At 40.7% G+C, this 26,494-nt stretch overlaps 1 protein-coding gene across 1 annotated transcript in view; it reads left to right on the top strand.

The window, feature by feature from the left end:
* LOC134221957 (muscarinic acetylcholine receptor gar-3-like) overlaps positions 1–26,494 on the top strand; it is a 338,661-nt gene that overhangs the window by 311,141 nt on the left and 1,026 nt on the right.

Here is a 26,494-nt window from a genome sequence, read left to right as displayed (position 1 = left end):
CAGTAGAGATCAGGTGTCAGTATCCAAACATATCGGCAGTAGTCAACAATCAAGTCAGTCAGATTGATCGGAGTATCCATCGAATCACAAATCCAGGCAGTCATCATAGTCAGATCTCAGATCGGAATCAAAAATCCAATCCAAATCAATCAAATCAATCCAAATCCAATCAAACAAAAATCCAATCAAATCAATCAAATCAATCATCAATCCAAATCAATCCAAATCATCAATCTCCAAATCACAATCAAAATCAACCAATCAATCAAATCAATCCAAATTCAAATCCAATAAATCATCAATCAAATCACAATCATCATTCAAACAACCTATCCAACAATATATGTAAATCATCAAACCACAACACAAATATCAATCAAGTCCAAAGTCAACAAATCAATCAAAATCCAATCAAAATCCAATCAAATCATCCAATCACCAAATCACAATCAATCAAATCAATCCAAAATCAATCAAATCAACCAATGTCAAATCCAATCAAATCGCAATCAATCCAATCCAAATCAATCTCCAATCAATCAAAATCAATCCAATTCAATCAATCAATCAATCAAATCAATCTCAAATCAATCAAATCAATCCAATCATAGTCAAATCCAATCTCAGATCAGTCAATAGTCAGATCAGTAGACCGGTTATCCAGTCAAATCCAGTCAATAGTCCAAGTCAAGTCCAAGTCAGATCCAAATCTACCAGATCGAATCCAGATCAGTCAGGTCAGCAGATCCAGTCAGTCTCTAGTCAATCAGGTCGATCCAGATCCAGTCAAGATCGATCCAATCAGTCAGATCGCCAGAATCAGTCGATCGATCCAGAGTCAGTCCAAAGATCCAGAAGTCCAAGTGATCAGTAGTCCAAGGTCAGTCAGATCAGTCCGATCCAGTCCAGATCCAGTCAGATCATCAAGATCGTAATCAGCAATCCAGTCAGATCAATCGTCAGTCAGTCGGTAGATCGTCAGTCCAGTCGATTCGTCAGTCGAGTCAGTCCAGATCAGTCAAGTCAGTCAGATCAGTCACAGTCAGTCAGGTCAGTCCAAGATCGATCCAGATCGATCCAGATCCAGTCCATGATCCAGATCCAATCAGATCCAGGTCCGATCAGATCAGGTCCGATCCAGATCGATCCAGTCCAGTCCAGATCAGATCCCAGCATCAGTCAAGTCGATCCGATCGAGTCCAAGATCCAGTCAGGAATCGGAGTCCTAAATTCGATCTAACTCTAATCAATATCCACAACCAAATCAAACACCAAAATCCATCAATCAACCATCATCAACAACAAAAATCCTCCATAATCAAAAATCAATACCAAACGAAATCAACAATCCATACATCAAATCAACACACAACAATCAACTCAACACAAAAAAAATCATAAATCAATCATAAAAATTCAACAATAAACAAAAATATCTATCATAAAGAATCAACAATCAATCATAAAATCATCCACATCAAAACAGTAAATCAATCAAACCTAATGTCAATAAACACAACATCCAACTAACATCAATAATAATCAAATATCCAAATATAAATCCGAATCAACAAAAATAGATCATCAGGATCCAGTCCAGATCCAGTCAGAGTCAGTCCAGATCAGTCAATCCAGTCCGATCCAGTAGTCCAGTCATCGTAGTCCAGTCAAGTCAGTCAGTCCAGTCAATAGTCAAGTATCGATCAGTCAAGCGCGTATCGATCAAGTCATCCGGTCGTCGTCGGTCAGATCCAGAATTCCATCAGATCGATCCCGATCCTGTCCGGAATCAGTCCAGTCGGTCAGATCCCAGCCAGTCCAGTCTAAGAATCAGTCAGGATCCAGTCCAGATCGATCGCAGTCAAAGTCCAGGATCCATCCAGATCCAGTCAGTCCAGATCACAGTCCAACGTCCGATCCAGTCAGATCGTCGTATCAAGATCCAGTGGAGTCGCAGATCGATCCAGATCAGTCAGATCCAGTCAGAGTCAGTCAGAGTCCATCAATCTGGTCGATCGAGTCAGTCCAGATCCGTCCGTCGGCAATCGTCCAGATCAGTCGGACAGATTACAGTCACAGTCAGTCAGATCGTCAGGTAGGGTAGTCAGTCGTCCAGATCCAGTCAAGATCAGTCAGTAGTCAGATCGGTCCAAGTCCAGTCAGTCAGCGATCAACCAGTCTCCCGTCAATTGACAAGTCAGAGTCGATCCGATCAGTCATCCAGTCAATCGATCAGATCCAGGAACAGTCCAGTCCAGTCAAGTCCAGTCGAAGTCATGATCCAGAGATCCGTCCAAATCAAAGTCACAGGTCATCCAGGATCGATCCAGGTCAGTCCAGATCGTCAAGTCAAGAATAGGATCTCAGTCGATCGCAGTCAGATCCAGTCCAGAGTCAATGCGTCAGTCAGTCCAGAATCCGGTCCAGTAGTCCGCGTCCAGATCCAGTCAGATTTCGAATTCGATCCAGATCCAGTCTCAATTAAGATCAGTCCAGATCGGTCCAAGATCGTCGATCAGTCCGATCGGTCAGTCAGTCCATCCAGTCCATCCAAGATTCCAGATCCGTGATCGAGATCCAGTCCAGTCCCAGTCTAGATCAATCCGATAGTCCAGATCCAGATCAGATCGGTCAGATCCAGTCAAGATCCAGTCGAGGTCGAGTCGATCCATGTTCAGTCCAGATCCAGTCCGATCGAATCCAGTCAAAGATCAAGTTCCAGTCAGATCGACTAGGTCGAAGTCAGATCGGTCAGTCAGGTCAGATCTAGCGTCCAGATCGAGTCCAGATCCGTCAGATCAGTCCAGTCCGAGTCCAGATCGCCGTCAGTCGAGTCGACCAGTCCGATCGTCAGTCGATAGTCCAGTCCAGTCGGCGATCCGGTCCCAGAGTCAGTCCAGATCGGTCCAAGGTCGGTCCCAAGATCCGGTCAAGTATCGGTCAGTCCAGATCGTCAGATCCAGTCCAGGATCGATCAAGATCCAGTCGATCGGTCAGAGTCCGGTCAGTCCATCAGGTCAGTCCGCAGTCCAGGTCATCCAGAGTCAGTCATCCAAGATCCGAGTCAGATCAGGTCAGATCGAGTCCAGAGTCGGTCAGATCAGTAGAGTCCAGTCAGGATCGATCCGAGTCAGATCAGTCAGGTCAGTCCAGAGTCAGTCAGGAGTCGAATAGATCGATCAGATCCGGAAGGTCGCATCGTCAGGTCCGGTCCAGATCCAGTCGGTAGTCCAATTCGTATCCAAATTCAAGTCAGATCGTCCAGATCTGATCCAGTCCAGTCAGGTCCGTCCAAATTGGTCAGATCAGAATTCAGATCAGTCAGAATTCAATTAGATCGATCCAGATCAGTCAAGTCCAGTCAAGATTGGGTCAGTCAGTCAGGTCAAGTCGGTCAAGTCGGTCAAATCAGTCCAGAGTCAGTCAAGAGGTCCAGTCGAAATTCGGTCAGATCGATCCAGATCCGATCCAGATCCAGTCCAAATTCAGTCAGTCAATTCCAGATCCAGTCCAAGTCAGTCCGGTCAGGTCAGTCAGATCCAGTCAGGTCCCAGTCCCAGATCCAGTCCAGATCCGAATTCGATCCAGTCAGGTCGGTCTCAGTCAATCGGTCAATCCAGATCCGATTCGAGTCGATCAGATCAGTCAGATCCAGGTCAGGTCGGTCAGATCGATCCAGATCCAGTCCAGAATCCCGGTCAGGAGTCCAGTCAGATCGGTCCGGATCAATTCAAGATCGATCCCGATCCAGTCAGATCCAGTCAGATCGATTCAGATCGATTCAGATCGTTCAGTCCAGATCGATCCAGATCCAGTCAGGTCAGGTCAGATCGGTCCAGAATCCAGTCAGGTCAGTCCAGATCCAGTCAGTTCGTCCAGATCCAGTTCAGATCCAGTCCAGTCCGATTGATCCCGTCAGTCCAAGTCGAGTCAAGATCCCAGTCCAGTCCAGTCAGGTCAGTCACGATCCAGTCCAAGATCAGTCGATCGGTCAGATCAGTCAAATCCAATCCAGTCCAATTCGATCGATCAGTCAGATCGATCCAGATCCGATCCAGATCCAGTCCAGAATCAGTCGATCCAGTCAGGTCTGATCCGGAAGTCCAGGTCAGTCCAGTCAGATCGATCCAGATCAGTCGGTCGGTCCAGATCAAGTCCGATCTGGTCTGATCAGTCCGATCAGTCCAAGATCGATCCAGATCCGAGTCCGATCCAGTCAAATTCAGTCCAAGATCGATCAGGGTCAATTCCAGATCGGTCAGATCGATCCGGTCAGGTGGAGTCAGTCAGGTCGATCCAGATCCAGTCAGGTCAGTCCGATCGGTCCAGGTCAGTCCAGAATCGATCCAGATCGAGTCAGGTCAGTCAGATCGATTCTGGGTCAGTCAGGTCAGTCAGATCCAGTCAGATCAGTCAGATCGATCCAGGTCAGTCCAGGTCAGTCGAATTCGGTCAGGTCCAAGTCGATTCAGTCAATTGATCGTTGATCGAATTGATTGGTCCAAATTCCAGTCAGGTCGATCTAGATCGGTCAGATCCGGTCAAGATCCGGTCAAATCAGTCAGGTCGGTCAAATTCAGTCCAAATCAATCCAAATCGATCAAAATCAATTAGTCCAATCCAAATCCAGAGTAAATCCAATCAGTCCATTAAAATCAATCAAATCCAATCAAATCAATCCCAAATCCAATCCAAATCAATCCAAATCAGGTAAATCAATCAAATCAATCAAATCCAATCAAATCAATCAAATCAATCAAATCAATCCAAATCAATCCAAATCCATTCAAATCAAAATCAGGTCAATCAAATCCATTCAAATCCAATCATTCAATCAAATCAATCCAAATCAAATTAAAATCCAATCAAATCAATTCAAATTCAATCAAATCAATCCAAATCAATCAAATCGTCAAATCAATCAAATCAATCAAATCAATCCAAATCGTCCAAATCGGTAAATCCAGTAAATCAATCCAAATCCATCAAATCAATTCAAAATTAGTCAAATCAATCAAATCAACCAAATCTAATCAAATCTCCAAATCCAATCAAATCACAAATCCAATACAAGATAACCGAATCAAATCCAAAACCAATCTTAATTCGACAGAAATACAATGTAAATTCTATTGGAAACCAATTCAAATCGATCCAAAATAAAAGCTTGGGAATTCGGTGACACAAGGACACAAAAAAATTTGAATAATAATTGTGTTGAAAATTGATCGTCCATCAAAATAAACCCTGTCGTTGTCCCATGAATCGATAAGTTCATCAAATCAAGTTTTATATTCCAATGTAGTACATTACAGAAGCAAAGATTATTACGATTTCGGTTCATTTGCCGCTGGGGACTCAACTTGCTGATATTGAGCCTGACTTTTTTTCCTATGTCAGATTACCAACTCCGAAAATTGTGCCTTCCACCAGCCAACGTGCTGCCCTTGCGAAAGTTCCCAACCATTTCCCTATCACCGATGGCGCCGCATCTTGAAACGAGCCATGCCCAGGAAAAGCTTGGCGTCGCCGTCATGTTTTCACTGACTGCCAATTCATTCGTTCGTTCATTCGAAATCCGTTTGTTTATCATCGTATTCTGTTTGTTGAAATTCATCGGAACGGAACCCTCCAATCCACGGTCTCCAATTTTCCACCATCGAAATATGGCGATATCAAAGGGAAAAGCCCAAAATGCCAGACAAGCTGAGTTCGCATGACCCAACGCAACGAGTGACTTCAGGGTAGAAATTGAAAATCATGGGGCAGGGTTCTTTTACTCCATCGAAAAATTGATTCGAAAGCGGTTTATTTAAATCCACCAACGAAGGACACAATAAAAAGGTAATGATGTGAAGCAATGACGTTGCCACAATTGAATGATGATTATCGTTTCCTTTGGGGAAGAAAAGGTAGCAAGGAAAGCCATCAGCGGGCTTATAATATTGAGGGATTTTGCCGAAGAAGAAGGACCGTAATTTTTAAAGAAAAGCCTAGCGATTTTTCCTCATGAGGGCATTCAAGCTGAAAGGTTTTTTATGTCTGACAATTCGGTACTGAAAGGCTACTCTTTGTTTTAGAATAATCTTCTCTGAGGTAGGGTCATGGAATAATGTTAGCTAGGAAGTAACGTTGGCATTACGCAAATTAATCAATAACTAGCCATGATTCTATTTTAATAATGTTTCAAACAGTTTGCTTATTGAATAATAAATAGAAGCCTCAGCTGGATTTTTGTCCGGCTTCAAATTGAAGCAACTTTGGGTTTCTATTGATCTGGGAAGTATGCCAATTGTAAACCTTTGTTAATAAAATTTAAAAATTATACAGAGCTCGGAAGTTTTTTGATAATTATGTAAAAATACCATCATCACCAGGGGCTTTCTTATTTTAATTTTCTAGTAATGGATCTCACTTTATCCAGATTAGTTCCTAACGAAGGTCAAAACATTCTCTCATTGGGAATGTCTTCGAAGCTCCGTGTAACCTGATCCTCAATTGACTAGTAAGACCTAGACTAAAATTATGGGCACTCTCGAACTGCTAAGCAAGTTTTGAGCCTTTTCGCCATTTGTTAATAAAATTTTATTTCTCTTTAAGCGCTGGAATTGGCTTTTGAGGTTTTTTAAGAATTTTCGTTAATTTCAAAAGGGTTTAGGTAGATCCAACTTCGAGACATTATTCTCAAAGTTGGTATTTGTCAGAATAGCGAAACGTTTTTATTTCATTTTGCAAATCTCGCCAAATAACTTTCAACGCGGGATCGTGAGTCCTTTGATATTACCTTCGCTCACATTTTTAAGGATCAAGCTAAGAAGTCATCGTCAATAATAATGGAGTTGAATTTAATTTAACATTTAGGAATTGTCAATGCCTCTGGCTTCGACAATTAAATTTGTCAAAGATACGAGAACATTATCAATATCACAGTATCGAGAGAAATATCACATCAAAATTCCAATCGATATACGTTCTATATAAATCCCAATCAGCTCTATGATTATTAAAAAGAGAGCTGATTAGATTGTTAATGGCTTCTTGTGAGATTTTAAACGTCACAGGAAGGTGAACAGAGTCAAAGTCAGCATGAGTTACCAATTGGCCAGAATCCGTTAAAACTGTATCAAAACTATAAACGAAGTTGACACTTCGTCTGCCATCCGAATACTTGATTTCGAGCCATCCAGCTAATCAGTTTCGCCGGAAAACCATGTTCGGACATTATCTACCACAGCTCATTTCTTTTCAATGAATCGTACACTACTTTGAAATCAATGAACAGATGGTGTGTCTGCAAGTTGTACTCGGAATTTATCAAGGATCATCCGCAGGCTAAACATCTGATCCGTCGTTGATCGCCCTCAGAAACCTCCTGGTATTCGCCGACAAAGGACTCCTCAAGCGGTCTCAGTCTGTTAAACAGGATACGCGACAGGATTTTATACGCCGAGTTCAAGAAGGGAATTCCTCTCCTCTGTAATTGGTACACTCTAGTCTATGCCCTTTCTCATAGATTTGGTATATGAGGCCATCCAACCAGCCGGCAGGCAGTTCTACATTCTCCCATAATTTCAGGATTATGTGGTGGATTGAGAAGTGATTTGATCGACCGGGATATCGTCCTTTCCAGCAGCTTTATTGTTTTTCAGCTCGTTTAGAGCCTTCTTAACCTCATCCAGCGTTGGTGGTTCCACAGCTTGACTGTCGTCGACTATGTCCATCCCGCTCCTTAAAACACCTTCATTCTCATCGTTCACCAAATCTTCAAAGTGCTCCTTCCCCCTGGCTGCCATCACAGTCTTGTAGTCTTGTCTGTCAGTAAATTCTCCTCTCGGTCATTGCACATGGCGGTCACTGGCGCAGTCTTATGCCGCGCGCCATTAACAGTTGCATAAAACCTCCACATATCGTTTCTATCCACGTTCTTCTGCGCTGCTATCTCTACTCTTCGTGTTGCTTTTTTTCTGTGGTGAACTCGTTTTTCTTCTGCCCTTGCTGCACTGAACCGCTCTCTGTTCGAACAGGTGCGAGCCACTAGCATTCGCCTCTTAACAACATTTTTCTCGTTCGTCACTCGCTGGCACTCCTCATCAACCCAACCATTTCGTTGGCGTCGCTGTGAGTTCCTAACACTTCGCTGTGCTGTTGTAGTCACAGCTTGTGGATATTTTCCACAATCTATTGACGTCGCCTGATCCGGTGGCATCTCCTCTCGCTCGTCCAACTCTGGTGGTACTGTTCAGCAAATCCTTCAACTGACAAGCGTTGGATACTGAAACGCATCGTTCTGTTGTTTCATGAATTCGTGACGCTGGAAGCCGCGCCGAATTTTTGCAACTACTAAACAGTGATCTAGTCGATGTTCGGACCTCTGAAGGACTCACTATAACATCCGAGAAATGTGTCCGACGACCACCACGTGGTCTATCTGTGAGCAAGTGTCCACTCGGATGTTGCCAGGTGTGTTTGCTTATTGTCATCCCTCAGCAGCAGCTAAGGTTACAAGTCGCAAACCATTATTGTTGGTAGCGGAATGAAGGCTTTACGTACCAATGACGGCGAAAGAAACTTTCTCTTCGATCTGCTTTGCATCCCGATGACAATCTTTACATCGTGCATTGGGCACTCTCCGTAGGTCTTATCAAGGCTCTCATAGAACTCTTCCTTCACGTCATAAGGCCTATCGTTCGTTGGGGCATAGATGCTGATCAGGCTGTAGTTGAAGATTTTGCCCTTCAAATAGTTACTTGGATCCATTAAAACGAAGCCCAATAACAATTTTTGAGTAAATTTGATTCCAACCTGAACAACTTCAGTTTTGGTATTTGCTTTGACAATTGCATCAATCATGTGATGCAATTGTTCATTTAGAAAATTAAAGTCGCAATTAGTTATCATGCGACGAATGCGAACAGATATTAACCTTTCATTCAGCCAACGCGCCACCTATACGTGGATGTAGAGACTGTTCAAGCTTTTGAACATAAAAAATTAAAGCGAGTACCACTTCGATCTCATTTAAATTTTACGGATCTGCAACCACCTTACTCGGTGCCACTAAAGTACATTTCGGATTTGTTTTCCAAATTCATGAATTTTGTACAACAGGCCAGTCGCAGGGAGAAACCCAGTAGAGAAGATGAGATGGTATGAGAATTCAATTGTTTCCAGCATAGACGATATTGAGGCTTTGTTAGCAGGATCGGTTGGTCGAAACAATTTGAATAATCGAACCATTTCCAGGTGATCTGCCGAACTAAACAGTCATAGTGCGAGTAAAATCCTAAAATCCAACAGAAAGTAAAACGTGTTTCATAGTGCAGTTATAGAAGTGAGAAACCTATTGTAATAAGGTACCAGTCAAAACGATTAATGCAAGAGATGGCGTTTTTTCAGTGGTAGTAAAATCGAAATTTCATCACTATAAAACTACCAATCAGTGCAAACTAAGTGCAGGAGATAATCTTTTCACCTCATACTTTATTCCTTATCACTACTTTCTTCAAAAACACTTCCATTTTCCATAAATTTGCGAAATACCTTATTTTTCATACATTTTATCGATTTCCAACTACCATTCTTCCATGAGCTCATGGTGAAAATTGTGAAAATCTCAAAACATAGAGTAGCAGGTTTAACAACACAGATAGAAACGCCGTATCGCCACCAGCGACGAGTAGAAACTGGACACACTGATCCCGGGACACATGATCCCCCTGTTTTCTCGAAAACTAATCACATTTTATACCAGTGATATGTGACAACGGACCGTTAGATAGATAATTGAATCTGAGTAACATTTGATATTAGTTACTTTATGTATATGGGTTTTAGAGAGTTTTATTATTTAGCATTCTCAATTTTTTTTTCAAGAAGTTAATAACTTTGAATATTTCAACCAAAACGTACCAAATTTTTACTGACAAGTTTTATTGTTGAGAATTGAATAAATTCATTAATTAATATTGCTTATTTTCCATTGAATAAAAACAAAACAAGATAAATACTCAACATGGACACACTTGATCCCCCACAGTTTACACTTGATCCGAAATTGCATATATTAAGCGTTTGTTGTATACCGTTGCATATTATTGTATATGTAACTAATTGATCTGTTCAAATTCTTTTCTAGTTAAAAGTATAAATAAATTTAATTTCTTTAATTTTTACAATCAGACGATCAAGCGCAATTTGAATTTCTCAATAGCCTTATTTCATTAACCAGAACAAAATGTAATTGAACATACTTATTTCTGATAAGTTTTATTAAATGCATTTTAACATTATTTTATATGAAAATGTGTAAATTAGGCCTTGAAAATACTCAACAAATCACAGGGATTAAAATCAGTGTTGTACGATCTGGTACTAAATTCTTTCCGTTTAAACTAGAGAAGTTTGCTTAATCACCATTTATTTGTAAATCTTCTTAAAGAATTTTTTAATAATACATTCAACAACTTTTAGTCAGTTGTTTAAGAGAAATCGCATTTGTAATAATAACACACACTACAAAAATGATGATGCGTGACAGTTCCATATTGATGTATGAAGTCACCATCCTGGTATGATCACGGTTGTGGTATTGGTAGTAAAGTCTGGATCTCGATATATCACAAGTTTTTATTGATCTCAAAACAGGTACTCAGGATATTTACCATGGGCCATGGCATTCGCAGTGGCCAATTTTCAGATATTTAATAAAAAAAATTAGATTCTAAAATTACAAAGATATTTATGTATCGATCAACCATTTTGGAATCATAATTGTATCAATCACAAAACGAGATCCTCTTGAGCACATCATGGTTGCATTGACCACTGTCCTTTAATGGAGTGAATGGTTTGAGATGAATCATCATCACTATGCCAATTTTGTTCTATAGCGGACATTCTATCTGTCACTATTACTCTATTCGAGAACCAAAATACTTGCCATTTTTAAAACCAACATTATTTAATTTTTTGCACGACTGCTATTACGACAGACGAGAAATTCTAAGTTGAGGCTAGACCAATGTGTCCTTTCATTAGACTTGGAAGAACCTAAACATGTTCAGCTCATAACGGGATCATTTTCTCCCTATATGGGATCAAGTCTCCCGCAAGTTTTGAAAATACCAAATTTTCTATCTGTCAGCAAAATCGATTTTTGATAACTTTCGGAACAAATAATTGCTTCCAATGACGTTTTGAATACTTAAAATTCTTTATCAAGTCCATCAAGAAGCGTGCAAATCTGTGCATGTTACACCGAGAAATATGCTAAACAAAAAGTGGGGATCATGTGTGTCCAGTTTCCCCTACCGTAAACATGGTGCACGAAAGGTTGTTGTCTGCACTTTTACGGCTCACACCTGAATGAAATGTCATCGAAGTAAACAGTCGGTCCCTCATTTTGAACTGTTTCACGAAAGGGTAGCTGGACCACGGATCGTCCATCTTCGTTCCGACGATAGGTACGTTGGAAATGTTCTTCAAATTGTTCTTGTTCACTAGTATTATTGGCTGGTTCGGTGTTATCTTCTTGAATAAAGAATCGGTGTAAAGACGCTTCCAATCTGTCAGTCACAGCCATATTTGCGCATACTAGAGAATCTTCCTCTGTTTCTTCGAAGGACCCAGCTCACCATCCGAACTTTGTTCTGTACATAGTGGCAGATTGTCGCAAGCATCTGGCCTTGCTTCAAAATAGTGAAGAATTCAGCTCCAATCAGCATTTCAACTTCACGAGATTTATTGAATGATGGATCAGCTAATATAATACCAGGGGGAATGTTCCAGGCATCTACTTGAACATAGATTCAGCTCCTTCAGCTTATCTTGACGCTGCTCTACAGCCATCTTCTGGAATGTTGGACATTTGAAATTCTGATGTTTTCCGGAACAAAAACCGCACGCATATTCGGACGTCGCTGTCGCAGCATGTGACGATCTAGAATGTCCAGATTTGAAGTTTGAGGTTCTGAAATCTTTGAAATTAGAGTAGAGTGGGGCAAGAGTACGCATTTAGTTTTTAATCAATCATGTAGCCCTTATGAAGCAAGCTTCTGCATTTCAAATCAATGTCGACGATTCGTATACTCTTCCTCTATGTTACCCAGTGGATAAAATGTTGAAATTATTGTGATTCGTTTCAGTAGAACCCTTATTGCATTGCGCAAAACACGTGAAAAACGCACTCTTACCCCACCGGTGGGGTCATGTGCTTTAAGTATATATTAACACAAATAAGACTTAATATAATATTTGCTGCAAAATGGTGGGTTGACATCAAGGTAGGAGCGCCCAACAGAGCTCTGGTCCCCACAAGTCCCTATCTCACGCTTCCACGGGTCGTCCGATGATAAAAGACCGCCAACTAAGGGTTGTGTTCTTAGCTGCAAGTGCAGCCTGGGCACTGTTGTCCTTCTGACATCAGCTAGAGTGAGAAGGTACGCCTCGAGCGTCTGTTCACCAGGAGGTGCGGCTCAAACAGCGTCTGCGTGGTACCCAGCGGCTGATTAACGAAATGCTGTATCGCGTCAGCTATACTGAGTGGCACCCTATCATCGGATGTAGGTAACCGACCCGTAAGGTAACTGAAGCCTCTCAAATACCACGAAAATGGAGATGAAGAAAAAGAACGTTATTTTGGCAACCGACCGGCAACGAAATGGACTATGATTGAAACTCGTTACCTGGAATGTCAGGACCCTAAATGAACCTGCAAAGCCTTCTGGCTCGTGAACTGCAAAAGGTTGGAGTGAACGTGGCTGCTATTCAAGAAGTCCGATGGCCTGCCGGAGAACGTGAATTCCGAGCCGTGGACCCGACCAACACTGCATTCAAGTATAACATCTATCACAGCGGCGGTGAAAAGCAGAGCATGGAGTTGTTTCGTAGTGATGGGCAAGCAAATGAAGAGGTGATGCGGTGGAAACCCAAACCCGAACGAATCTGTGTGTTGAGGATGGGCAAATTCTTCAATTACAGCTAATCAACGTTTTGCACCGACAAACGATAAATCGACGACGTAGAGGACACGTTTTATGAATGCCTTGATAAAGCCTTTGAGAGTGCCCAAAGCTGACGTGAAAATTGTTATCGGAGACGCTAACGCTCAGGTCGGTAGAGGACTTTTCCGTCCCATAATCGGTAGGGAGAGCCTTCACTCCGCTACCCCAACGCCTACGTATAATTTGCTGCTGCCAGAGGGATGGCCATCAGAGCTCTTTAAGAAAGAACATCCGAAAGACACCTGGAGACACTCAAATGGTGAAACTTGCAACCAGATAGACCATGTTCTGGTGGATGGGCGCCATTTCTCGGAGTTATCGATGCGGACATTCAGAGGTCCGAACATTGACTCTGATACTACCTCGTTGTCAGTAAAATTCGATCACGGTTGTCAACTGTATCGAACGAAAGATCACAGCGAACGATGCGTTACAATATCCAGCGATTGTCGGCAAGGAGTATCGGCTGATTACCGCCAGAAGCTCGACGAACGGATAAGTGCAATCAACGTTAGCGAAACATCAACGATCTATAGGAGTCGATCCATGGAGCGGTGAGCACAACAGCACGAAGTGGTAGGCACTGCACAGAGGCGACCCAGGACGAGTTGGTTCGATGTGGAGTGTCAGAGATGACAGACGAGAAGAACGTTGCCAGAAGCCGGATGTTGGTGTCGGGTATCCGATCGAATAGAGATCGGTACAAGGAAGCAAGAGCAGCTGAAAACGAACCCACCGTAGGAAGAAAAATGAGAACAAGTTATTAGTGAGCCAGAAAAAAATGGAGCAGAACGGTATGCGGAGGTTTTATGAGTCTGTCATGCGTGCGGAGAGAGACAGCGCCATCTCCCGTCATGTATGACCAACAAGGAATTTGCTGACAGATAAAACTGAAGTGGCTGCCAGGTGGAAGCAACACTTCGAGACTTTGTTGAATGGAGGAAGTGACGGTGCATCGGTGAACAGAATAAATATTAGCGACGATTGACAAGCTGTGGAGTCACCTACACTGTGAGGTTAAAAAGCTGTTAAAGAGCTGAAAACAATAAGGCTGGGAAGGACCAGCTCCGGCTGAACTTCTCAAACATGGCAGTGACAGCTTATGAAGTTCTGCACCATGTTATGTCGAAATATGGAAAGACGAGAAAATGCCTGCTAGCTGGTTGGACGCCTCATTTGCCCTCTCTTTAGAAAGGGCATAGACTGGAGTGCGCCAATTACCGAGGAATAACCTCCTTAATTCGGCGTACAAAATTATGTCCGTATTTTGTTCAACAGATTGAGACCGATTGAAGAGTCCTTCGTCGAATACCAAGCAGGTTTTCGTGAGGGCCGATCAACGACGGATCAAATGTTTACCCTGAGACAAATCCTTGATAAATTCCGTACAACTTGCAACTCGAGTACAACTTGCAGACACATCATCTGTTTATTGATTTCAAGGCGTACGATTCAGTGAAACGGAATGAATTATGGCAAATTAGCTTGAACATGGTTTTCCGGAAACTGATACGGCTGATTCGTATAACGTTGGACGGATCGAAATCAAGTGTAAGTTCGGATGAAATATCAACGTCATTTGTTACCTTAGATGGATTAAAGCAGGGTGATGCACTCTGAATCTACTGTTCAATATAGCGCTCGAGGAAGCGATTAGGAGCTGGTGCAAAGAAGCGGTACAATTATCAAAATCGCATATGCTCCTGGGATTTGCGGACGATATCGATATTATCGGAATTGATCGCCATGCCGTGGAAGAGGCTTTTGTGCCTTTTAAAAGGGATACAGCGAGGACTGGACTCACGATCAGTACCAGCAAAACGAAGTACATGGTCGCTGGCAATCAACGTGGGTTCATTAGTGGTGGTGGTAGCGAAATGGTGCTGGATGGTGAAAATTTTAGTAGTAGAAGAATTTGTGTATCTTGGAACATTAGTTACGTGCGATAATGATGTTACCCGCGAGGTGAAAGGCGTATTACGGCTAAAAGGGCTTATTACGGACTTCGTAACCAGCTTAAGTCTCGTAGTCTGCAACGAAAACAAAACTCGCTGTATACTACTCTGATTCTTCCGGTGGCTTTATGGCCATGAGTGTGACGTTAAAGGAGGCTGATCGGAGAGCTCTCAGGTGTTTGAGCGTAAGGTGCTGCGGAAATACTCGCGGTAAACAGGAGAACGGTATCTGGCGGCGTCGCATGAATTACGAATTGTACCAGGTGTATAAAGGGCTGGATATTATTAAGCTTATACAGACTACGGTAGGCTGGTAACGTTGTTCGTATGCCGGAAGAACGTCAAGCGAAGATAATATTTAGTAGAGAACCCGGAAGAGGCGCTCAATGTTCAGGGCGACTGGAAGCGATTGCCCAGGATCGAGTCCAGTGGAGAAGAATACTCCATTCGGCGTAGGTTCATCGAAGAGCTGTAGCCTATCAAGTATCAAGTAAGTATAATATGTTATAACATTTAATTGATGTTTAATGAACATATATTAGGGAATATTTAAAGATTACGTAAGGGGTGGGGGTCCCATAAATGTGAACTTCCATACTAAATACCATTGATCTTTTTTATATACAAAAAACTACAGAGGTAAAATATATCAGGTTACGCGTGGCGTAAACAAAGGAATTTTGCTTAAAGAAAGTCCACCAATCACGTAACGTAAAATTTGGCCATTTCATCACCCCTCCCCCTATCTCACACTTTTTGTATGAATCCTCTAAGAAATATATGGATCGTCATACATCTCTCAACCTCTCCCAGCTAAGCATTGCGTAATTTATGGATGTTTCTTTTGATTAAATGAAGCTATCATTTAGATGAAATTGTGTTTTCGTACTATGTTTAGGTGTACAACAAGTCCTAATCAATTTCATAAATTCGCTTCAGTGCTTTGTTCGCTGTCCTTTCTAACATCAAATTGACATCCGAACTTGAAGATTCACATGCGTTCTCTTTTACCCCACATTCCCAAAATGTATGCATGTAATGGTTTTGACTTCTTGGAAAAACAACCGGATTGGTGTTCGGCTATAGAGTGCTTATATAATAGGTTATAGAAAAGATATAATGCTCACCTGATTGAACGTATATATAATGGAATACTAGTTGCTAAAACATAATTATGTTTAGCAACCAAAAATATTATCTAACTTCTATCTCCCTTGTCGTTTATTCAAATCGTTCACAATTACATGATAATAGTTGGCCATAATACCTGTCAAACTGATGCAGTGCTGCTAGTTTATCTATTTTTATTACTTCGAAAAATCGAAAACGTACCCTTACCCCACCACCTCTTGCCCCACTCTGCTCTATAGGAATTGTGGGTTCACAACGCTCCAAAATCACGCATCGCTGCTTCAGAAAATCTACCATCTGCTCGTATTCTGGAGGTTCCGTTTGGTTGATAGACGATAGGGTCATCACAAACAATTGAGATACTTCAGTCAAATCCTGATTAAGTTTTTGAAGATTGTTCACATGGCGGGCGGATGCATTCATCGATGAGATTACGAAGATCTTTTGACGACTTTCTTGAAACCTTCTCCAAATTGAGCAGAGCAAGGATATGTGATTCGATTATCAGCCTTTGGTTTCCAAAACTTTCTTCCAAAATATCCCAAGCTCGGACGTAATTATTGTTTTGATTTTTTTCCAAAAAAATTACTCCTTCTCTGCCGTAATTTGAAAAAGTGACGTATACGCCATTTTCCAAAAATGGTGTAGGAGTACTACTCATCGACTTCTTTAACCTTTTGTCTGTGCTCTGGGTCAATATGGATACCATTTGAGGCTGCCATTTTTTAGTTTTCAACCGATTCTCTAATTTTGGTAGTTTAGTAAAACTCGAGAGATCTGTCTTCTGGTGCAAATTCGTTTGAAAACCTTGAAAAGATGTGCTACAGTGTACTTTTTCAAAAACTATGATGTCTGTGCTCTGGGGTAAATTGATTAAATTAGCTATAACTTTTTAATGTTTGGCCAATTTTATTTTTGGGGCTGTTTCGAAAGATAATTTAATCATCTTTCAGGCCATTACCAGATTGAACATAGGTGGGCGGGTATATCGGGGAGGTTTTTCGTAACAAAGGGAAAAAACAAAGATTTTTCATGCTTATTTTACTTATATCTGAAAATCCTACCCTTTTGAACTGCACCTTTTCAAAAGGTTAAGCAGGAAGTACTCTTTGATAAGGCTGATTAGTTTATCGCTGGGTGGCGGTATTTGAATTCAATATTTTAGACTGCTCAAGTAATTCCGATATATGGAAATTTCCTCATTGTAAATATTCTTATCGCATAAATTTGAAATTAGTTCGTTTGGTGGGAATGGACTGTTATGTGACGGAATAAATAATTAGGAAATTTACAAATAGGCTAGTGTACTTCAACATTCTTGCATTTTGAAATATTGCTTTAGCTTGAGATCCCTCATACCTACCCAAGTTGTATTCGGCAGCATTGTTCAGGATGTCCAGGACTACAAAGCGGTGCTCAATATAGCATTTCTTCCAAGATGCGGCGCTAGTGATTTATATTTGAGTATATTGTTCCATAGGATCTGATGCATTTTGGTTTGTAGCATTTTGGCAAATATGAATGTTGTGGTAGAGTTCATCAAAGTTTTGTTTGTATTCAACCTGCTTCAGGATGCTGCAAATAATAGAATATGTTCACAGAATATGTTTTAGGTCATCCAAGAAAACCCTGGAATTAAGGCCTTTGTCACGGGATGGACAAATAATTAGGATAGGCAAATTTTGGGTAAAATTAGATGTGTAACTATCTTGATTATCATCGATTTTGACAATTCAGGCATGCCGAACTAGAAAATTAATGCCGTTTGACGGTATGTCCATGGAACGACTGTACACGGATTCGGAATATTCGTTTTCGGAGTAGGTTCAAACCGTAAATTTAGGTGGATATTAGGAAAATTGTGGTTAAAACGAATAATATTACTAACCACAAATAAAGTAGTGCTGATTGAAACCATATTTGAGATTTGAATCGGACCAATCAAGTGAAATATCTATTTCTTTAAAATCGTTCGATCGATACTTATCAAAGGGTCAACCACAACTTCATTTGAATCTCGCATTCTGATAGATCGGCCACTATGATTTTATTCTAGAGGGCTCTGATGTTCCGAATGAAAACCAATTGAATAAACGGATCCTGGATGCTGGGATGTCCCGGGAACCTGTGAATGGGGACATTTAGTTTACACCAAAATCAGTCTCGACGACTCTTTTTCATGGTTTTCGATCAGAAGCGAAGTATGAATAGAAAATGGTCATTGGCGTTCTGACCCTTCAGGACCTACGATTGGCCCAGGGAACCTGTGGAAGGAAACATTTAGTTTTACCACTAAAACCAGTCGTTCGTCGGCTCTTTTTCATGGTTTCGATCAGGAAGCGAGTATGAATATAAAATGGTCCATTGACGGCTCTGCCGATTCCAGGATCTACGGATTGGCCCAGGTGCCTGTGGAAGGAACATTTTAGTTTTAGCACAAACCAGCCATTCGACGCTCTTCATTCATGGTTATCGATCAGAAGCGAAGTACGAAAATAGAATGGATCATTGACGCTCTGACCGCTTCCAGGACAGAAGTTGCCCAGGGAACCTGTGGAGAACATATAGTTTTAGCACTAAAATAAGTTATTCAACGGCTCTTTTATAGGTTTTTAATCAGGAAGCAAAGTATAAGTATAAAGGACCATTGACAGCGCGCTTCCAGGACCTCTGTTGCCCGAGGAACCTGTGGAAGGGATTTTTTTATATCAAAATCAATCTTCGACAGCTCTTCTTTAATATAGCAAAGTATTAATATAAAATTGATTATTGATGACTCTGATCGCTCTCAGGACCTAGATTCCCGAAAACAGTGGAAAGGAACATTTGTTGCAGCACAAAATATCTCGACCCTTTTTTCGTGATTTTTGATCAGAAAGCGAAGTATGAGTATAAATTGGACCATTAATGGATCTGACCGCTTCAGGACTTACGATTGCCCGGGGAACTGTGGAAGGGACATTTTAGTTTTAGCAAAAACAATCATTGGACTCTTTTTCATGTATTTCAATCAGAATGTAAGTATGAACAAGAAATGGACTATTAACGGATCTGACCGTTTTCTGGACCTACGGATACCTCACGGAACCTGCCTACTTCATACTTGCTTCCTGATCCAAAGCCATGAAAGATCGTTGTATGACTAGTTTTGATGCTAACAAAAGTTCCCTTCCACAGTTTCCTGGGCCAATCTGAGGTCCAGAAAGCGGTCGAGCCTCAATGGTCCCTTTTTATTAATTTCTCGATTCCTCATCGAAACCACTAGAAAAGAGCCTTGAATGACTGTTATGATGCTTAAAATAAATGTCCCTTCCACAGATTCTCCAGGAGCAATCCGTGGGTCTTGGAAGCGGTCAGAGCCGTCAATGGACCATTTATATTCCTTCACTTCCTGATCTAAAATCGAATGACTGGTTTTGGTGCTAAAACTAAAATGTCTCATTCAAGAATCTGGGGCAATCAGGTCCTAATCAATCAGATCCGTCAATGGACCATTTTATATTCATACTTCCCGATCAACCATGAAAAAGACGTCGAATGACTGGTTTTGTGGAAACTAGAATGTCCCTCAGGTTCCGTCCATGTAATCCTGGAAGCGGTCATAATCATGACCATTTTATATTCATCTTCGCTCGATCAAACCATGAAAAAAGCCGTCGAATGACTGTTTGTAAACTATGTCCTTCAAAGGTTCCCGGGGCCAATCCGTAGATCCTGGAGCAGTGCAAGCCTTAACTCATTCTGATCGAAACCATGAAAAAGCCGTCGAAGACTGGTTTTGGTACTAAAATGTCCCTTCCACAGGTTCTGGGCCAATCTGGCAGTCAGGACCTCAATGGATATTCATGCTTCGCTTCCTGATCGAAACATGAAAAAGAGCCTTCGAATGACGTTTTGTGGAAACTAAAATGTCCCTTCCACAGGTTCTGAGTCTCCGTAGATCCTGGAAGGTCATAGCCATCAATGGACCATTTTATATTCATACTTCCTTCCATCGAAAACCATGAAAAAGAGCTCGAACGACTGTTTTTGGTAAAACTAAAATGTCCCTTTCAAAGGTTCCCAGGGTCAATCCGTAGATCCTGGAAGCGTCAGAGCCGTCAATGGACCATTTTATATTCCTACTTCCTTCCTGATCCAAAACCATGACAAAGAGCCGTCGAATGACTGGTTTTGGTGGTAAACTAAAATGTCCCTTCCACAGGTTCCCAGGGCCAATCGTATGTCCTGGAGGGTCAGAACCGTAAATTGACCATTTATTTCTACTTCCTTCCTGATCGAAAACCATGAAAAAGAACCGTCGAACGACTGGTTTTTGGTAAAACAAATGTCCCCATTCACAGGTTCCCGGGGACATCCAGCGTCTCCAATTCGTTTATTCAATTGATTTTCATTCTGGACATATTAGAGGCCTTCTAGAATAAAATCATAGTGGACGATCTATCAAAAGCGAGATTCAAATGAAGTTGTGGCCTGACCACTTTGATATGTATCGATCGGAACCGATTTTAAAGAAATGGCCATATCTCACTTGATTCTGGTCCGATTCCAAATCTCAATATATGGTTCCAATCAGCAAGAGCCCTACTTCATTTGTGGTTACTAATATTATTCAATTTTTAGCTCACTTCTCCTAATATTCACCTCAAATTTACGGTTTTGAACCTACCTCCGAAAAACGAATATCTCCGGAATCCGGTGGCCATAGTCGGTTCCGTGGACATCTCAAACTGCATTAATTTTCTAGTTCAGACATGCCTGAATTGTCAAAATCGGATGATAACTAAGGTAGTTTCAACACTCTAATTTTACCTAAATTTGCCTATCCTAATTTTGTCCATCCCTGTACATGCGTAACGAAGATCACCAATTTGCCGCCTATTTGTCAAATTCACAATTATTCCTTCCGCCATTTTAACAAATTTTAAATTTGTGCGATAAGGATATTTACACTGAGGAGATTCTATATATCGGAATATCTTGAGTAGTCTAAAATAATGAATTCAAATATGCCACCACTTAGCGGCCAAGTTCTAAACTTATCAACGCCTCATAAAGCACACGCCTTCCTGCATAACCTTTTCAAAAAAGGTGCAGTTCAAAAAAGGAGTAGGATTGTACCCGCGATGTACCCGCCACCAATAGTCAATTGACCTGAAAGATGATTAAATTATCTTTCGAAATAGCAGAAAACCAAAATCGACCAAACAATAAAAAGTTATAGCAATTTCAATTTGAGGTCAATTTGACCCAGAGCACAGACAACAGACAACGTTTTTTTGAGCACAGACAGAAGGTTAACTGATATGGAAAACATGTATGTTGTACACTAATTAATGATTTTGTATGTGACTTCTACGTGAAGTTAAAACGATTTACAATGAATGAAAATGCTAATATCATCTTCCAAACTTAAACGCATGTTGCGAATTGGTTGGTTGCGAATTGGTTGCATATTAGAAATTTGGAGACAATACACGTCGATAGAAAATCCTTCCGCACGGCATATGAGCAAATCAAACCTCCTTCCTTTTGCCAGTGGAGATATATCAGCTTCCACATATTCTTCCTCCCTCTTCATCAGGAGCTTAGAAGGAAAGTCGTGCGATATGTGCCATCACAAATATTGCCCTCCGCTCGCTTTTAAATTGACTTCTATAAAACATTCTTCTGCCGTATCCTAACGGAACTATCAATTCTATACTTTCGCCTCTAATTCTCATGTACGTCTAAGTTTGGAAGATGGTATTAGCATTTCCATATCAATGTATGTTGTAATTTGGCGCATACGTCACTTTGTCAGATTATGGCAGTTCTGCATCACACTTCAATGAATTCTCCAGGAGATCGAAGTAGGACGTGATAGAGTTGAAAAAAATTTCTTCATGCGTCATTTTCCGTCTTTTCAAAAAAATTTAAAATCCAGTTTGAAGATTCCTCGTAGTACCCATCAGAGAAATGCTGCGTGGACATCACCAATGTCGAAATGATGGACATTTTAATCGGACTGATCAGAAACATCAAAAGTTCTGGTGGCAATATGAGCTTCCACTGATGACGACGACGAAGATGGTAAGCGGCGGTGGCATTCTTCCGGGTAGAATGGTGTCTTCAAAGAGAAAGAGGTGCCAACGATTAAGGCAACTCAGTACATCGAACTACAATGTGTATCATCAACGTGTAGGAAACGTCAATTGCGTCGATGGTCAACCAAAGAAGGGTAGATGTTTATATGCTCAATTCATGCCGCTAGTAAAACATCACACGAACATGCAGTCAATCCCACCTTCGCTGGGGGGTGGCAATCAATGTAGAGATACTAGTGGCAGTGCAAGTTGTCCTGTGAGCAATGATTTCGCCTAGGATTGCTCAACGGATCAAAGAGCCTGAAGACCTGAATGAAATGTCTAAGACTGCGGTACTGGTACTGCGTGATTACTCAGCTCTACAGAATCGTATGGATGAAGTGGTAATGGTGCAAAAATAGGTGCACAAAATCTTCATTTCCACCTAAACGTCATAAGGTAAGTCACATATTATTCACCTTATGAAAAATCAATGGATCGAATATTTCAAAATATGATAGCCTAAACAATTCTTTCCGTTGGGTTGAAGACAGGAATTGGCTGTTTGAACTGATTCAACTTCTGTTCCGAACTGGAACAAAACGAAGAATATTGCGTTGAATTACGACACTATTTAAGGTGGAGACCATGCAATTCATCCATTTTAACACGTTAAAGCCATTTAGTTAATGTTCTGGTATATTAGCTCTGACGTTACTTTGCTACGCCACAGAAAACATAGCAAGTTAACAACGAACAGGCCGCAAGAAGTCTTCTGCTTCTGGCTCTATTCCATAGATATTGAACGTGTACACACGCTGTAACTGACGGGATCTGTTGCTTTATGCATTACTTCATCGATCTAAGTTGCGATCTTTATAGCTACTCTTTGTATGGTTATATTGACTCTTTCTATGAATGTTCGTTGTCTAGTGTTGTGCATCCTTCAAAGAGAAAATGTAAACTGCCAGCATAAAAGAAACCGATTGTGTCCTTTGAGAAAATAAAGGAGCGATATCGAAGTCCATCCTCGCGTTTATTACTCGACTTCCATTCATTATATCATTTTATTTTCATTTCATTCGTTGTATTTATTATATCCATATTCATTATATTCATTACACATGTGGTCTTAATTATCTGGAAAAATAGATGTTGAGTGGAGCTCGTTTTCAATTTCAATTCAAATGTTTATAAACTTCTCATTCGAGTTGGTTTGTTTTTCTTTTGTTGAAGTATTTGAGCATAGAGAAAAACTAAATCTTTACTAGTCAAAATTCATCCATATCTTTACACTATAAAGATAAAGTAATCAGAGTAAATTTAATATAGGCGCTCAAGAACAAATCCGTTAAAAATGAAGTTTTCCTTGATTTACCTGAAATTGCACTGGGCTTTTCAGCTTGTTTCTTTCAACGGAAACCCCAGTTTTATGTGAATTTTTCGCTTGTGATTCCAATTTTGTTTCTAATGTTTCGGCCAATGCATCAGTGCTTTGCAAGAAATATTGAGCACAAAACTATGTTGTCTAACATCGCTTTCCGAAGATGTAACGGCGTTTGGAGCAGAGACAGACGATCCGCTGGTATAGTAGAACTTCCAACACCACCATCGATGACGGTACGGCGAGCTCTACGTATACTTCCATATTGAACCGGAATAATGTAGTATTCACATTATATTCATTTTACAACAAAGAATGATTTAAATTTAAACTGGTTACGATAACACAGAAACAGTTAACAATGTGAATCATGGCAACATCCCTTAATATTTGGTTGCGAAACACGTTCGCTTAGTCTTTATCACCTGATCTGCCAATCTAGCCTCCATCCAGATCTGAAACTTTCACCATCTAGAGAGTTGCATCACATCTTATTTGACCGGATGAACAAAAAATCAGTTAATGTTCAACTCAGTAATCAGTGAACATCTTTGAATAATTTCTCTTTCTCTTGAATGAACCTGGGAGATAAACGAAAGATTTCTTGATGATTTTTTCTTTTTTCTTCATTTTCATTCCTCATTCACTTTTCATAAAATTTCAATAAATTGTGTTTTGACAGAATAAAAAAACGCTTACAAGCACGGAAAATATGGAGATGTTGTAAGTAAAAATTTGAGTATAATTTTATCGTATTGAGTTTTCTGGTTTTCATCGCTTTTGCTTTTCTTTGTCTCGTTCCGAGCGAGTAATGGCGCTTAAACCTAGGCTATATGTACACTGATGTACATAAGTAATCTCATGCTTTCATAGTAATCTATCTGAATTTATGCGAATACTTTTGCCCATCAGTGTATAAGCAGCACTAGACTAAAACTATGTCCCATCCCAAGACGTCGAGGACCCATGGGTGTACATTAATCTTCTTAGCAAAGTCACTCCAACGATTCGTCAATCATCTTTCCCTAAATGTGAAACGTTGGTACGCTGTCCCCGTTTCTTCCTTTCTAGATTCAAAACTCTTCGTTGATCGTATTTATTACTAAAATAATCTGATTGCCGGTGTTCTGGATTTTCTCCCAAATTCAAGCTGCACGGTGGGCCTGGCCGTTTTAATACTTTTGTCATATTTATGATATGCTGCAAATATTAATGCAGACAAGAAAATGCTCGGAATACAACCGACATTTCCAGGATGCTTTTCAATACTGGCTGTGCATTAACAAGACAAGACAAGACAAGACAAGACAACTTCAATGAATTCTCCAAATGATACAACTTGACTGCGAAGTCGTTTTATCATTGCATTATGTCTTTAAACATCAACTAACGTGTGCCATGATTCGTAATGGCCATCAAGGGTCAACAAGGAGTACGGATGATTGGCGAATGATAACGGTTGATTCGATGACTGTTGCTTAAGCCGAGGTTGCAGGCATGGGTACGAACAACGATGCTCATTCCTTTTCAAATGCTTCGATCATTGTTTCTATTTTTATAAGGTCGTAGTAAAGAGTTTCAAATTCAATGTACTTCTCTTCCTGACTAGTAGCATTGTCTTCAACGACGGCAATAATCGCATTATGGATATCGTTGTATTCTTTATAGATTACTTGCAAGCTCTTGGAATGAACCCGCAGAAGAGGAAGTGACAGCATTCTGTCTTCATTTTCTGCTATGGCCAAGGTATTGAAAATTCTAACCTTCGCATTCACTTGACCACGTTTCTGGATAAACAGCTTCACGTCTTCCGATTTTTCATTTCTACGGGTGAGTGCGGAAAACATCATCTTGGTGGAATTATTCAAGATAAACACTCGACGTTTCACAAGAATCGCCTGACAAGTTATACGTCCGAATTGCAGCTAAAGTGGTGAACGCACGAAATATCCGTTTAACAGCATCTCGCCAGTCCAGGTATCCGGTTCGAAGGACCGATGTTTTGTATTCGGCCGTGAATCCAAAATAAGATGCGGAGAATGAACCGGGAATCGAAACGGCAGGACAATTGATCCAGCAGAAGAAGACCGTGTTTTGAACTTGGAGCTTGTTTATTCTATATATTAAAATGAATTTCTGTCTGTCTGAACCTTATAGACTCGGAGACTACTAAGACCGATCGCGTAGAAATTTGTATAGATGTTTTGGTGCCGGGAAAGTTCTTGATGGTTCGAGACCCTCCTTCCTTTGGAAAGGGGGCTCCATACAAATGAAACGAGTTCTTCATAACTCGAGAACAAAGCAGAGAATAAATCAATTTTAGGCGAAACGAAGTTCGTCGGGTCCTAGTAATAAATATAATGTTCTTCTTAGCTTCGGATCTTTCTGCTGGTGTTTGATTGGTTGCCGTCCAGATTCATAATGAACCAATCAGCAGATGTGCTGGCTATTTATGTCGTCGAGAAGCTTCTGACTCGGGTGATTTGTTTGGTCGTTGTCACTGGAGTTCTTGGCCACGCAGCTACTATGATAAAAAAAATGTTTTGAGAACATTTGTCGCATTCAAAACGAATATTTCATTTTATAAGTTTAGCAGGCATTGTATCAGCTCCTACAGCACTAGAATGGTTGAGGTCTCAAATGCAATTATTGATTTCATTTTCTGTTACTGGTAGCATGACTGTAGATTGAAGTGACATTTCGAAGACTTAAATATCCATGTATTGGTTACACTAGCTAAATGAATTTTATTTGATTGTTAAAAGTTGTGAAAAATAAATGAGCTGTGTATAAATAAACGAACTGTGTAGGACATCTCTGGTCACAAGTTCGATTCCAGCCTATGGCGTTTATCACTACTCGGTAGATTAAGTGGGTTTCTGTCTTTCCCGTACAACAAAGTTGTACCGAAAGGTTGTCATTTCACTTCAAGAACGAACTTTTCATAGAAGTACTTGG

This window comes from Armigeres subalbatus, chromosome 3 (assembly GCF_024139115.2).
Source record: "Armigeres subalbatus isolate Guangzhou_Male chromosome 3, GZ_Asu_2, whole genome shotgun sequence".
NCBI lineage: Eukaryota > Metazoa > Arthropoda > Insecta > Diptera > Culicidae > Armigeres > Armigeres subalbatus.
Note: the sequence above shows the minus strand (reverse complement) of the source record. Positions and strands in the feature narration are given on the sequence as shown.